We start from the raw sequence: 16,537 nt of genomic DNA, 5'->3' as shown, positions 1-16,537 counted from the left end.
TTGTTACAATATTGCTTCTGTTTTGTGTTTTGATTTTTGGCCTCGAGGCATGTGAGATCTTAGCTCCCCGACCAGGGATCAAACCCGCACCCCCTGCATTGGAAGGTGAAGTCTTAACCTCTGGACCGCCAGGGAAGTTCCTCTTTGAGCTCTTCTGCAGAACTAAAACCCACAACAAATGGAAGATAACTACTTGATGAAACATTCTTCATTCTAGAGAGAAGGTCGCAGTTTGATAACCTCGAGAACCACAGAAGCTCATCAGGAGGGCACCTGAGGCCAGATTAAAGGAATGCAGGCCCTGCACGCACCCTGCTCCCATCAGTGACCCCGCCCTGGAACCATTGCTATAAAACTCCTCACCAAATCCCGCCAGATTGGGTCACACAGTTTTTTGTTTTTGTTTTTTTGTGTGTGTGTGTGGTACGCGGGCCTCTCACTGCTGTGGCCTCTCCCACTGCGGAGCACAGGCTCCGGATGCGCAGGCTCAGCAGCCATGGCTCACGGGCCCAGCCGCTCCGCGGCATGTGGGATCTTCCTGGACCGGGGCACGAACCCGTGTCCCCTGCATCAGCAGGCGGACTCTCAACCACTGCGCCACCAGGGAAGCCCATGTCACACAGTTTTGAGGGCATTAGTCTGCTGTGTCCCCTTTTGCTTGACAAAACAATAAAGCTCTTCTTTTCTACTTCACCCAAAACTCTGTCTCTGAGATGCAATTCGGCACTGGTGCACAGAGGCCGAGTTTTGGCATCAGTACCTAGAAGCAGCAAATTCATAAAGACAGAAAGTAGAAAGGGGTTGGGGCAGAGAAGAATGAGGGGTGTGAAAATGCAAGAAAATGTTGACAATGTGTATTTATTTGGGGTGTTGCAGAGGCAAACTCGAACTGAAGAGCTCCCTTTTGAGATGCAGGCAAAAACACAGCTAAAGGCAGCTACACAAACTTGAAGTCCTCTGTCTGGGTGCTGAGCAGAGAATGCTGTTTATTCAGATTGAACTACTCCCCAGATTCTCCAGGCTAAATCTTTCTTCAGCTGCAGTAGCCTCCCAAACCCTCAGATACTTCCCCTGCGAAGAGTTCTGGCTGGTCCTCCAACCCCTCACCTCCAAAGACCACTTGACCTCTCCCAGGAGGAGGTCTGGACTCTGACATAGTCTCCACCTGACCCACAGCAAGGGGAAGGTCGCTTGATTTAGCAGATACGAATGTGGGATGCCCAATTACATTTAAATTCCAGTTAAACAACAAATAATTTTTTAGTCAGAGTATGTCCTATGCAACACTGGGGGCATACTTACACTCAGAAAGATATTCATTGTTTATCTAAAATTCAAATTTGGGAATTCCTTAGTGGTCCAGTGGTTAAGACTTGTGCTTTCACTGACATGGACTGGGATTCGATCCCTGGTTGGAGAACTAAGATCCCACAAGCTGTGTGGCCAAAAAAAAATTTAAAATAAAATTACTAAAAAAAAACCCAATAAATAAAATGCAAATGTAACTGAGCATCCTGTATTGTCTCTGGAGACCCTAAACGCTACTGGACCGAAAGAGGCCTGGCTTCTTCTCACTTCTGAGCTCACATGAAGCACTGGGCCACCAGATGTGCGATGTGGTTTCTCCAGTAGTTGGTAAGAGAATACTGGATAACGCAGCCCAGAAATACAGAGGACTTAATTCCTTGTGCTAGTGACACTGAGAGATAGGAGGAATCTGGCACGTAATTTGCTCTTCGTTTCTCCCTCCAGTGGACTATTTTGAGGACTGGTGGTTTTGTGTGCTCTCTCTGAAGACATTTGTGTGACTAAACAATTGTCTGTGTCTTTCCTTAAACTGTGATCAGCTCAGTAATACAGCCCCTTAGACTTCCTTTGTCTCCTTTGCTGCCTTACCTCCCTTTTCCTTCTACATTTGCTGCCCTGGGATTGTACCTCCCAATGAAACATTAATTAATGTAGAGTATTAATTAATATTATAATGTTCCTCTATGTGCTCTATAGCATCCCTTGCATTTATCACTATTTTAATGGACTTCTTGTCTGACTCTCTCCCCTAGTAAACTGTAAGCTCCTAAAGGGAAGAGATCATGTTTTTTCGGTTCATCCCTGTGTTACCCAAGGCTGGTGCTATATCTGGTACATAGCAGATACCCAATCAATATATGTTACTATTGAATGAATAAACAAGTGAATAAAGCCAACACAGCTGATAATATTTCTAGAACATGTCCTCAGTAAATCAGGTCTTGAGTGGTTGGGAATGAATACTTGAGCTGAAGCAAAATTATTATAGGATCTTTGTTCCAACTTACATTAGTATCTCTGAGCACTTACTCTGAGCCTAGCTTGTGTGACTTGTATTTCTTATTACAAAATTTAATTTGGTTTTCTGGTCTGTAATTGTGTCTTGGTGAATTTGGGAGGGCGTAAGCTTAGTGTCTCACATAATACATGAATCATAAGAGCCCAGATGGAATGTCCCTATGTGCCAACTCCTTCTGCCTTATTTACGTCTGATCTGGTATTTAAAGCTTTGATCCTGCAGGACTGAACCCACACCTGCTTGCATACCCACCTTGGTTCCCATCCCTGCCAAGTATCTGCATCTAGTGAAGCTGGCCTTGGGATACTTGGTCCTCACCCCATTCCTCTTCCCTTTCCGTCTCCCTAATCTGCCTATGCAGTGTGCAAGCAGGGCTTGCCTGGAGGGTAGGACAGAGGTTAAGAACGAAGGAGCAACAATCACAATTCTTGCCCAATTCTGATAACATTTCCATTCTGCGGACAGTCAAGAGAAGGACTAAGGGAAATAGGGGAAGAATAGGAAAGAAAAACAGGTCAGTATAATGCAAAATGGTGATAGGAGGGGTTTAATAAAAAATTCTAGAGGACCACCCTTGTGATCCAGTAGTTAGGACTCCATGCTTCCCAGGCAGGGGGTGCGGGTTCGATCCTTGGTCGGGGAACAAAGATCCCACATGTCATGCAGCATGGCCAAAAAAAAAAATCTAGTTATTCGAACACCAAACCTGAGCTTTGCTAATAAGAGTCAGAGCCCTGATTTGGGGGTTTCCTGGGTCTTAAGTAGGCTTTTCTGCCCCCCTTTCCTCCTGGTCTTCTCTTGAAGGTAGGTTTTTAATTTCTATCTTGGGAAATTAGGGCATCGTGGGGCAGTAAAAGTAGCACAGGGTTAGAAATATGGAGACGTGGATTCTATTCCTCATTCTATACTAACCTGCTGGTGACCTTAGGCAAGTCATTTCCCCTCTCTCTCTCTGTTTCCCAATATGTAAAATAAGAGGGTGTGTTGAGGTCCTTTCCAGCATCTTCATGAGGCACGAGTCTGCATTCCAGTTACAACCTGCCTCAATTTGAAAGCTATGGCTGCGATCTTTTATTTTAAAAGTTTTAGAAGATTTTGTTTTGTGCAGGTCATGGCGTGTATGTTCTCCCATGTTGTTCCTGCTGAAACTTCCTCTTGGTGACTTATTTCCCTGTGTGGTTTGACATTTGTGACTCGAGCCCCTTTTCCACTGAGGTTTGCTGTGCAGGGCTGGTTTGCACCGGTTTGTTCAGCTCTTCCTCCAAGGTGGTTTTCATTTTGTCTCTGCTGAGGCCTTATAATCATACTGGACCAGAGTTTGTGTTAATTTCTTGGTTTGGAGTCGATGTGAACTAAGACCTTCCATCTGTGTCAACACATGCCTGGGGTTCTCTGATCTCTGTTAAGATGGCAGGAATCCTAGCCATTTTCCACGGGCGCGTGGGTGGAGTTTTCCTCATCGGCAGGTGGTGGCAGAGGCAGCGCTTCTTGACTCCCAGGACGGTTCCAGCCTCCCTTGAACATTGTACACAGGACCAGTGGCCTGGGTGATCTCCCACAGCCCTTAAAGCCCCAGTACCCTGCTCTGAGGTCGGCGTCTGGCTCCGAACGTCCCTCAGCCACGGGCTTAAGTACCCACTCGCTGCTCTGATTGTGAGCGCTCTCTTTCTAGCACCCGCAGATTTCCCTTTCTTGGTTTTGAGCTTGAATCTTTGTGTTTGAGCTTGAATCTTTGTGTTTGCGGAAATGGGTCTGTGCCTGTGTGTCTAAGGTGTGGGAGTCTCCCCTGGGCCAGCTCAATCAGCCAAATCCTCTCTTGTTATGATTATTTTGTGCAGTTAACTTTTTCTTAGGTATAATGGGGGTGCGGGCACATACGTTGCAGCACAAGGGCTTTGGAGAACAAACTTTCCTGCTGTCACGTCCCTTCCTCCCAGTAAAAGAACACCTTCACTGAAGTCTGAGACCCTGTCTCCAGAGGGGACAGCTCTCCTTCTGCAGGGAGAGTCGGGCTTCTAATGTGCTCTGCTCTCCCTCTCCCTGCGTCCCCTGAAGAAAGATGGAGAACATTGTGAACAGCTTCCACAGGAAGTGACGAGAACAGAATGTTTCACGAGGCACGGGGCACGGAGAGCAGCTGCTTACCGCGTGAGATGGAGGGAGGGAAGGATGGAGAAAGCCGAGGTCCTTTGGTGGAGAAAGATCTCGGACCAATTTTACAGACAGTAGGATGTCAACGAGAACCATTTCCTTCCCTCCTTCCCCTTCATTTCCACACTTATGTGTGTGTGTATGTGTGTGAGAGTGTGTACTGTGTGAGTGCATGTATGTGTGAGTGTATGTTTATGAGTGTGTATGTGTGTGTGTGTGTGAGTGTGTGTATCTGTATGTGTGTGACTGTGTATGTGTGTGTGAGTGCATGTGAGTGTGTGTATGTGTGTGAACATGTCTGTGTGTCGTGTGTATATATGTGTGTAGTGTGTGTATGTGTCTGTGTGTGTCTGTGTGTAGTGTGTGTGTCTGTGTATGTGTGTGTAGTGTGTTGTCTGTGTGTATGCATGTGTGTGTATGTGCCTATGTGTGTAGTGTATATGTGTGCATGTGTGTAGTGCGTGTATGTGTGTATGTGTGTAGTGTATGTGTCTGTATGTGTGTGTATGTGTGTGTAGTGTGTGTGTCTATGTGTGGTTTTGTGTCTGTGTGTGTGTGTGTGTATGTGTGTGTGTGTAGAGAAAAATGCGTGGTCAAGACACAGGGAGGCGGGAGAACTCAGTTTGAATCCCAGCCTCGTTGTTCTCTTGCAAATTGCTTCTCTCCTCTGGGCTTTTATTTCCTAATTCTAATTCCCCAAATTAGAGGATTGTATTAAATTTGTAGATTATAAACATGCTTTTAGCTGTGGAACCCTTATTTTCAAATGCAGTCTTTCAGGGAAACTTTCATGGAAAAGAAGAGCTGCCTCCAATGAACAAGGGCCAGAGCCCCAAAGCCCAATGGCTTCATTTCCTTCTCACCACTTGGAGGAGGCAGATCACCAGGGTCCCTGGAATACAGTTTGAAAACTGCCAGTCTATGTACAGTTTCTACAGTTTCTTCCAGTTGGGGCATTATAATTATGAGAAGGAGAAAACTTTCCCTAGCCATAAAATTCATGAGACAGAGCTGAAGTGGCAAGATTTCCCTGAAAACAGGAAGTCAAAGCTGCCAGACTGTGAGGCAATATGGTTTTTAGACCGTATTGCATTCTTTCTTATAGGACCTTTCACCGCAGTTTCGGTAAGATTTTGATGGTAACGGCCAGCTGTTGTGTAGACATGGGAAGATTGCTGGGCTGGAGAGAAGTGCTTTCAGTAGCCAGCTGTGAGTCATTTTCAAATTATTTCACCACCCAGAGGCTCAGTTCTTTATTTGTGAAAGAGGGAAGTGGAATAGACTAGTCACTAGGAGATCACTGATGACTAAAAATGTTCTGAGATAGAGCAAATTACTAACGTACTCACAGAAACTTATTGTGCAAATACTATGTCAGACACCACTTGCTCTGCATGGAGATTATGGTCTAATGGGAAGATAGACACTGAACAATGATGCTTTATATGGAAAAGGAAGTACAGGGTTATAAATGACCAGAGAGGAAGGTCTCAACCTGGACCAGCGGGTCGGGCGGTCCTCCAAGACAGACAGAGATAGAGACAGACAGAGACACAGAGAGACACAGAGGTAGAAGGAGATAGACACAGAGAGACAGAGACAGATGAGAGAAGCAGAGAGAAAGAAACAGAAAGAGACAGAGAATGGGGAGAATGATGGAAAAGTCGTCTTGGATGACTACAGATGAGGGAGATAAGTTTGATTTCAGCTAAGGTTAGAGATATAGGTGACCCAAAGAACCAAAATGGATTCACTTTCTAATGCACCGATCTGGTGGGTAAAGCAAACTCTTTGGTTATCTTTATATTCTACTTGGTTCCAAAATGTTTGAGCAAGCAGCTTGCAAAGATATATAAAATGTACAAAATAACAGATTAAAAGAGTGGTGAAAGAAAAAAGTAGAGTTGCAGAGTAGAGCCAGAAGTAAGAATAAAAGTGCTCATCAGACTTACCTAAATTCTTGCTACAGATGAGTCACAAATTTTACTCAAAACTTCTCAGCAAAAAAAAAAAAAAAAAAAAAAAAACTTCTCAGCAATCAATGTAGAAAGAGCTTGTGTTTCCATATTCAATGATGCAATTCACGGTGTTAATGGGACAAACATGGAAAAATTGTTGATAGGAAAGCAGTTAGAGAGTAAAATTCTTCTGGGGTCCTCCACGCTTAAACGATTCACTATGAATGCTGGTACAATGTTGTCTGCTAAATTCTTTTTTATCTGGCTTAATCCAGAGTGAAACTTCAAGGCATCAACCTGCCCTGCCTCTTATTATCCCCCTAACCCTGATATCTTGATACATTGCCTCTCAAGACTTTTCCTTCACCAGAGCCTACAGCACAACTGGTCATTTCTTTATCTGAATATAGAAACAGATGCTATAAGTTGGGTTGGAGCTCCATTACTATTGTTACCTTTGAAGAACATTATTCATTCATTACTAATTCAATTTTGGTTTTGTTTTAACATTTTGGTTTCTCCTTGTTTCATAGTTATTTGGGAATCAAACCATTCAGAGGGAAGAGATATGGGAACATATGTATATGTATAACTGATTCACTTTGTTATAAAGCAGAAACGAACACACCATTGTAAAGCAATTAGACTCCAATAAAGATGTAAAAAATATTTGTTCCATTAACAAATCTATTTTTGAATAATGCTTTTTAAATTATTGTTTTAAATAAAGCTCCTGGTATAGAACTTAAGTGGTGATCTTATTGAAACTAATCCTAACTATTTAACGGAAGTCAGTCAGTCGTCCTTTCTCTTTATGCACTGAAATCAGGCCTGACTTGAGAAATTAGTCGTTTTTTGTTTTTCTGTTGTTTTTTTTTACAGAATTTGCTTTAATATTTCCTTCTTCGTCTCTGGACGATGCCAAGCATACGTGTAAGAATATGTATTTTCAATGAATGGCCTTGGTGTCGTGTAGACATGCACTTAGTATCTCCTTAGCTTGTTAGTGTGTGCCTTTGTGTATGTTACGTAACCTCCTTCCCGAGTCTTACATATCTCATCTCTTAGATAAAGACGATTAACACCCCTATCTCATAGTGTGGTTGTGAAAACTAAAGAAAAAAAATTGTGTATATTAGAGACTTTCTGTAGTAAGTGAATGAGGACAATAAACGATCCTATCTAATAGGATCATTTCAAGGATTAAAAGAATACATTTAAAGAGGCATCAGGGAGGAAAAATAACTCAGTTTGATAGTATCATCCTTCACCAAGGGTATGAAGAGATAGCTGCCCTATTACGTTGCTGACAGGAGGGTCCATTGGGAGCCGCTCTAGAGAGAACTTGGCAGTGTCTATCAAAATTTAAAATATACATGTCCTATAAGCAGCAATTCAACTTCTCAGTTTCTACCATAAAAGTGCATATTAGCAGGAAGTGTATGTACAGACATGCATGTTGCAACACTGTTTGTAATAAACTAGCAAAAACTGGACACTACCTAAATGTCCATCAGGGAGGAATAGGTACATACATTTTGGCACATCAATTCTACGAAACAATGAAAAAGACTAAGGTAGATTTATATGTATAATATGGAAGGAGGTCCAGGAAATAATGATTGAATTTTTAAAAAATCAAGGTATAGAATGATCATTCAATATGATTTCATTTATGTGAATACATAGAGAGCTACATAAAGCAGTACGATATATTTTTGATTGGTACATATGTGAATGTTATTAAGCAGAAAAACTATAAATTTACATGTCTGCCAACATAAACCATAGCTACCTCTTGGGGAGACCAGGAAGGGATTAAAATTGAGGGTTCTGGTTTAAACATTTCTTTACCTATGGTGTTTTAATTTTTTTTAAATAGGGAATTTGTATGTTATAGAGTTGAAATGAAGTTTATAAAAGCTTCTGAGAACAATGTCTGGCATATAATAAGCTTCTAATAAGTGTTAATTCCTTCCTTTGGCCTAAGATGAATCTCTAACTCATCTACCAAGTGAATTTGGATTTATTTATTCATTTATTTAACAAATATTTATTAACACAGAGTTTGTCCCAGTCATAGCTTATGCTTCAGGGAAACAGTAGAGAGTAGTTTTCAACTTGAGTAGGAAGGAAGAAAAATAAACAAGAAAAAAATAGTAGTGTTGTAGGAGCTGATGGATGAAATAGAGGATGCTATGGGAATACACTGCAGTAACTCTTTACTATGTCTGGAGGAGTCAAGGGCCAAGGAAGGCTTTACAGACAAACTTCAAAGTCATACCCCTCCTATACATAAACTCCCAGTAATCCAAGTGGTCAGAGGAGAATGGATCAAATACCAGCATGAACTGGAAGAAGGACTGAAGCAGAAGAGTTACAGCCAAAGTTGATGCAACTTAGGGAAGGCTGTCACGCTTCACCATGATTTATATACACAACCACTAAAGAAGCAAGACTTCATAAATGTTTGTCCTTTGCTCAAGAACCATCTTGTAGAATAGGATCAAAGACAAATTAAAATCCACATTCAATTCTGCTGCAAACTCACTGACTTGGTTGTCCTATCTCAAATCATGTCATAGAGATCTGGGATAGGACACAGAAGGGGCCCCTTCTGAGATAATGCATGAGAATGAAAGCAGGGGTGCCAGAATCAGGGAACAGGTTGCATTCAAATTCCGGAGCAACAGTAGAAAAGATACAAACTCTAGTATATGGAGTGAAAGTCAATTGGGGATGAGGTGAGAACAAAGAGTAAGTCAAATATGCACAGAGCAAGAGTGGAAGCTGGTCTAGGGAACAGGTATGGAATCAGAGCTGCCAGAGGAAGACTCTCTTCTCTGACTCTGTTCCTTAAATCAGGTCCCACCCAGTCACTAGGCAGTTTCAACCAAGAAAATTAGCCGTATGGCACTCTGCTCTCCTTTAGGGCTTCTCCCTTACCCTTATCTCTGCTCTTTGCTCACTGTGATTTCACATCTTTGGATCTGCTGGTTTAGGTCCCTATTTCTGACCCCAGGGGACACCATGACCCCACAGATGTGACCCTGGTCTCTTTTCACACACGGTTTACAGATACCCTATTGCTTTGCTGGCTCTGAGTCACCACTGCTGAACCCAATTCAATGAGGGCTCTCAGGTCAGAGAGTCAGCCTTCCTGGTCAGTATCAACCTTTGGATAGGTAAGTATCCAAGGCAAAGGGAACAAAAAATTTGTCCCAAATAGTGAATGGACTGGTATGAGTGGTGTTTTGTAAACAGGTCTCTAATCAATGCTCATGGTCCTAGGCCATGCCCCAGCTGGCTCTAAGGCAACCTGGACACAGCACCTGAGGCCATAAAGCTAAGGAATATCATAGCAAAGCATATTTATTTTCTATTGCAAGTGATCAAAATTGAAACCCTACCAGTCTATGACAAGAAAAGTAAAAGGAAGGAACAAACCTTTGTAGAGCCTAATTACACAGTAGGCATGTAGGTTGGGGATCTTATTTGAAAGAGTTTCTTTCAATTATTATTCAGATTCCTATTATTACTAATAATAAGTGGGCCACTTATTATTATGATTACATATAGCAAAACTTAAGGGATTTTTGTTTGTTTTTTCTTTTAAACTCAAGGAACTATAAGACACAGAGAGGACATCTGCTTCTTTCTCTCCTTGAGCTTTTTCAATGTATCTTTGATCTCCTTGATGGGGAGATGGGGCTCATCATGGGAATCACAGCTCCATAGAGCATGGACACCACCTTATCTTGGTCTAATGAGTAGCCAGCACTAGAATGGAGATATGAGAAGAGACCAGAGCCATAGAAGAGAATCACTGTGGTCAGATGAAAGGAACAGTTGTTGAAAGCCTTTGTTGGCCCTTGGGTTGAATGGATCTTCATGACAGCAGCAATGATGTAGCCATAGGGAACCAGGACCACAAAAGCTGAAGTCCCACCAACTGTACACACAACAAGAAAGTTCATTACCTGGCTGAGGAAGGTACTAGGACAAGGCAAGACCAGCAGCGGTGGCAGGTCACAGAAAAAGTGGTTAATGATTCGTGGTCCACAGAAATGGAGCCAGAATATACAGCTGGCTTGGACCAATCCGGTGAGGAATCCTCCAGCATGCGCTGTAATGGCCACCCCCATTAGATGGTGGGTGTCATGAAGGCTGTGTAGAGCAGAGGGTTGAGATGGCAGCGTACCAGTCATATGCCATGGCTTCCAGGAGACAGCCCTCTGTGCTCACCATGCCAATGAAGAAGAAAAATTGAGCATCACAGCCCACAAAGGAGATGGTCTTCTGCTCCTTGAAGAAGTCACAGCGCATCTTAAGGGCTATAGAGGATGTGTATGAAATATCAGTGAAGGACAGTTACAAAGGAAGAAACACATGGTGGGGTGGAGGTGTGACTTCATGGCAATCACGACAGTAAGGTCCAGGTTCCAAGCCAGAGTCATGGAGTAGATCCCCAGAAACAGTACAAAGAGGGTAACTTGCCGCTCTGGAGGCTCTGAAAATCCCCAAAGGATGAAACTGGTCATCATGCTGATATTCCTTCCCAGGGCCATCTCTCTTCTCTCCGCTGCCTTCAAAGCCCCAAAATGAGATTCCTGGGGCAAAGAAAATCCAGGTGAAGAAACCATTTTGTTCTGTCATGGAAACATAGATGCCCCAGAGCCAGAAGAGACAGTGGAAGGCAAATGTCCTACCCCCATCCAATGCAGAAATCCCCTCTACAGCATTTATTGGGTCTTTCAAAGAGATTGTCACCACCCTGATCCGATTCATTTGTTTATGCAGAAGTGACAGGTCCCAGAAGAGACTGGCATTTTTGCATTACCTGGATCATCACCTTCACTGTCAATGTCATGACTTCATCAAAGGAGGTTGTTAATAGCCCTTGGACTAAGTACCCCCATTTTTTTTCCAGTTGATCCAAGCATTGTGATTGGATTAATGAGCCACTCAGATTTATACTAGATTTTTTTTCTTTTTTGAGAAGAAATGCCTAGAGAGGCGATTTTGTGTTTCTTATCACCATAGTCTGTTCTGACCAGGTTTTATGGGGTCAAGGTGTTCTTTTTCCTTACAGCAGAGGAATGAAGCACTTAGAGATCTGAAACACTGGCATCCCCTTTAGAGATTCAAGAAAGGGATAAGGAACAAAAGTTCAACCCTGTGAAAAGCTTATGCTCATTTTGCACAAATATTATCAACTCACCTTGCCCCATGTGTTTGATAGAGAAATGCGGATGATGTGCGAAGTAATAAAACATTCCTATTAAGTTGAAAATATTCAACATACTGTATAAGATAGTCAGGAAACAGACAAATCACAGCACAGCGTGACAGTGCTCTCAGAGTAGTATTTGCACAGTGCCCTGGGTCCTGGACATAGCTTCCGAGAGGAGATGTGTTTGAGGAGGAGTCCAGCAATGAGGAAGGGGTTACCAGAATGAAAGTTGTGTGTGTGAGCGGTTGACAGGTGGCTGGCTCAAGGCTTTATATTAAAAATGGGAAAAGTATTTGTGAAAGCACAGGAGACCATACTGTTTGAAGCGCCTTAAAAACATGAGCATGGCAGGAGCACAGACTAAATAGAATTAAGAGAAGATAGGGGCTTCCCTGGTGGGGCAGTGGTTGACAGTCCACCTGCCGATGCAGGGGACACGGGTTCGTGCCCCGGTCCGGGAAGATCCCACATGCCGCAGAGCGGCTGGGCCCTTGAGCCATGGCCGCTGAGCCTGTGCGTCCGGAGCCTGTGCTCCGCAACAGGAGAGGCCACAACAGTGAGAGGCCCGCGTACCGCAAGAAAAAAAAAAAAAAGAGAAGATAATATAAGGCTACTTTTGAGAGACAGCAGGGGCTGAACAAATTGTGAAAGATCTTCAAAAGCAAAGATTGTGAAGACATTTGTTGAAATGTTTCATATACGTAATTGCATTTGCTCCGTATATAATTGCACATACTCTATTATATATAATTGCATATATGTGTTTACATATTCATGTTTAATTTCAACCTTCTCTCTGCTTCTGGGCTTCTGTCCCGTTTGCCCTGCCCTCTTCTTTTGATAGGACTTATCACCTCCTACTATTGCATATAGTTCATTGGTTTGTTGATTATTGTCTCTCTCCTTCATCAGGAATGTAAGCTCAATGGAGACCAAGATTTTTAGGCATTTTTGTCTCTTTCGTTCACTGAAGTATCACAAGCACCTAGACCAGTGCTTAGGACATAATAGATGCTCAATACCTATTTGTTGAATAAATATCATGCTAAGGAGTTTGACCTTTCCCCTATGGCCAAAGGGAAGACATGAACATTTTATTTTTGTTTGCTTTTTAAATTTTACTTTTTTTTGTAAGCAAGGAACTAGATGTCAAGTACGTGGTTTTTGGGCCTCTCACTGTTGTGGCCTCTCCCGTTGAGGAGCACAGGCTCTGGACGCGCAGGCCCAGCGGCCATGGCTTACGGGCACAGCCGTTCCACGGCATGTGGGATCTTCCCGGACCGGGGCACGAACCCGTGTCCCCTGCGTCGGGAGGCAGACTCTCAACCACTGCGCCACCAGGGAAGCCCTCAAGTACATGTTTAACAATATAACTGAGAGCAGTGCAGAAGCAGTGTAAAAGATGGATGAGAGTGAAAGAAGGCTGAGAAGGAAGATTGGAAAGTTGCAAGAATAGAAAGTTGCTTCAAAGGCCAGGAAGAAAGCTGATGATGATTTGAATTAAAATAGGTAGATTTAGAAACAAATTCTTCCCTGAGATGTAATAGCACCATTCATTCTGCAGTGCAGTCGAGAAGATGAACCATATATGGCCAGACAACTCGTCCCTCCCCCCTCATTTTTCACATTTACAGTTGTTTTCAAAGGTATATTTTAGTAAGATTCATCCTGATTCTTGCTACTTCAGCCTCAAGGTTCTGTGATACCTAGTCTATTACATTTTTAGAGTGTGATAAAAGCTAATTGCCAATTCTTTTATATGATTACTACATCGATAACCTGGTCACTTTGACCTGAATTATCTGAAGGTAAAGATACAGAAATAGAGTATGAGACATACATTAAATTTCCTTATGATAATAACTATATATAAATTAGTTTGCATGGTCTGAGAACCACCATCACTTATTTTTAGTGTTTTTAAGTTTCTACAAAATTTTCACATCGCTCATGGTATTGGTGGTCCTCCAAAGCATGGCCTTGATGTCAGACATAGCTAGTCTCCAATCCTTGCGTCACTACTCACTAGCTATGTGGCCTTGCTCATACTGGCACAGGATTCTCAAATCTCTTTTGAGTTCCCTCTACTGTAAAGGGGAGGCAATACTAGGACTACCTCCTAGGTTGTAAATATTAAATGAAATAAATCACATCATGTTTTGGAGGGGAAAATAAATATTTTTATTATTTAACAAAGGATCCACACTATCAGGGTTTGAACCCAGATGTACTTCATCCCTAATCCAGGGTCTGCTCTCCACTGCACCGGCTGACTAACCCCAGGTGCATGTGCTTGTACATAATAATTGCTACATCAACCATATGCCCTTTATGATGTAGGAAGTAATAAAAACTTTGTTATTGCCAATATTTATAGCAACGTGTTGGCTTATTTGATAACACTTACCGCACTCTGTATTTACTCTTTGCTTGCTGACTTGTTCTGTCTGTAATCTTAACTGTGAAGTCTGGGAGGGCATTATAACCTTAATTCCTTGCACTGTGCCTGGAACTTAGTGGACATTAAATAGTATTTGCTGAATGAGTTCAATTTACAATTCCAAAAGACATGTATTACAGACAAGAATCTCATTGAAGTTATGACAGCTCAAGGAGATATTAAATGACTAAACCAAGATTTAAACGCCTGATTCTTTGACTCTAGAGCCTGTTTCTCCTGAGTGCTTTGAAAGAACCTGGCCATGGGTCTGGGCAATCCATAGGACAATCGTATAGATGGAGCAGCAATAGATATTATACTTTCCCCATCCCAACTGACTGGACAAGACTGGTTATGTGGAACTTGAACTCTGAAAATCATTGTCAAGAGTTTTCTTCTCCTCAACCTGAGCAAGTCCATTCATATTTTAACAAAATTAAGCCACTACCAAAATAAAAAGCAATGAGGTTCTAATGTGGTGATTCCCAAATAAATGATATAATCGAGGTATAGAGCCTATTTGCACTTCAGATGACTTTGTAGGGTATGATGAAGAAAACTTAGAGAGAATAACATGCAGGAAAGAAATGTGTTTTCTGCTTTCATCAATTCTTTCTCCTTCTCTGTGACAGTGCATAGCAGATTATAGGTGTCCAATGAATATATGTCATCTGGTTGAATAAAGGGCTATAAGATAGTTACTATATAGACATTATAAACTTTCCCTAATTCCAAGACTATTGGATCTGCCCTATTTTAAATACTCCCTGAATGTCCAGAAAATTCTGGTGATACACCTAAAATAATAAAATATCAGAGATAGAAACCAGTTAGCCTAGCCTTTGTCCATTATAAAAAATAAAACTGAAGCCAAAGAGAGAGAGCTATTGTCTGTACCGCTGGTTGGTACCAGAGGTGAAATTAGGACCTAAATCTCATTCTCCAAGGTTAGCTCTTTCTGCTTTACCTTATTCTAAAACCTGGAGTTTCAGTGGTCACTAGAGAGAATCCAAGGAAATTGTATGATTTTTCTTTTAATTGCAGACACACACATGCACGTATTCATGAGTCTAGAATAGTGTAAAAAGCCCTGGACTGAAACCTTAAAAAAAAAAAAAAGAAAAAGAAAAGTGCTTCAAGTCCTGTTTCTCCTACCTTTCTGCTGTGTTACCCTGGGAAAAAATATTTGCCTTTCTGAATTTTAATCTTCTTATCTCCTGTCTATACTAGAAAAAAATCAGCTTAGATCATTATTTTCTAGTCCACTTCCCTTCCTTCTTTCTTTCCTTCCTTATTTCCATTTGTAAATAGCAGAAACTTTTTAAAAATGAGAGCTTCTGCAGAATTCCAGAACATAAAATAGGTCAAGTTCAGCTCCTCTGGTCAAAGTCAGAGCAGTAGGGAAGAGGACTCCAGCATATTGCCTGCTCCACCTTCCTCATTTTCAAGGGTCTTTCTAACTCTCTCATTCTGTGATAGAATTCACCATGAACCATATCTAAAGAAGGGTAAAAGGCAAACTCACCCACAACTCCCTAAACTCTGGGTTTCGGTCAGATGGCTAAGACCAGAAGCTTGTGACAAAAATGAAACCCATCTCTGCTTGCACCTGGAACACTGGTGTTGGCCAAAAAGATAAACAAAATTTATACGTAGTTACTTTAAATTGGCCACCAAGGGAAGGACTTGATGGGGCTTTAAAGCAAGGTCCATTCTCTCTGACGTACCATTGGATCTCTCTAGTTGTGGGGTATGACATATCCCAGAGAGAACCTACTGGCAGCTTGGCTGCCCATCTGGGCTCGGAGGGAAAAAGGATGCCAGCTTTGGTTGGGTGGAGTTGATTTCCATTGGCCCTGCTTCCATTATATTTCTAGTCCCTGGTCTGGTTCCAGTAATGTATCCCTAGAGGCAGTGAAAGCCAAGCATGGCTTTCGGCTTCGAAATAAGTAACTATATCATCAACGGCAGTTACCTTTGTCAAGCACCAGTTATTTTGCAGAACTTCTTCAATGTAAAAATATCTTCTGAATGACTCCAAGGGTTGGAGCTAGGACTGAATGGATAAAATTGAGAGAAAGAAAGAGACAGAGACAGAGAAATTATAAGGAAACTATAGGACAGTCCAAAGGTAGAATGGGTGCTCTGGAAAGGAGTACATTCTCCATCACTGGAAGTACGTGAGGAGAAGATAGTACAGTTGACAGTGATGATCTCACTTATACGTGGAATCTAAAAACAACCAAACAAAGAAAGTCATAGAAACAGAGAACAGATTGGTGGTTGCCAGAGGCAATGGGTGAAGGTGACCAAAACAAATTTCCAGTTATAAGAGAAATAAGTTCTGGAGATGTAATGTACAGCGTGGTGACTATAGTTAACAATAGTGCATCATATATTTAAAAGTTGTTAAGAGAGTTGATCTTAAA

The 16,537-nt window shown here is 42.0% G+C and overlaps 1 pseudogene; it reads right to left on the bottom strand.

Moving 5' to 3' along the window:
* Positions 1-10,053: 10,053 nt before the first annotated feature.
* Positions 10,054-11,072, bottom strand: LOC137231097 (olfactory receptor 5A1-like; annotated as a pseudogene).
* Between the last annotated feature and the right edge of the window lie 5,465 nt (positions 11,073-16,537).

The sequence above is a fragment of the Pseudorca crassidens genome, chromosome 9, assembly GCF_039906515.1.
Source record: "Pseudorca crassidens isolate mPseCra1 chromosome 9, mPseCra1.hap1, whole genome shotgun sequence".
Lineage (NCBI taxonomy): Eukaryota > Metazoa > Chordata > Mammalia > Artiodactyla > Delphinidae > Pseudorca > Pseudorca crassidens.
This window is presented reverse-complemented; position numbering and strand designations above follow the sequence as displayed.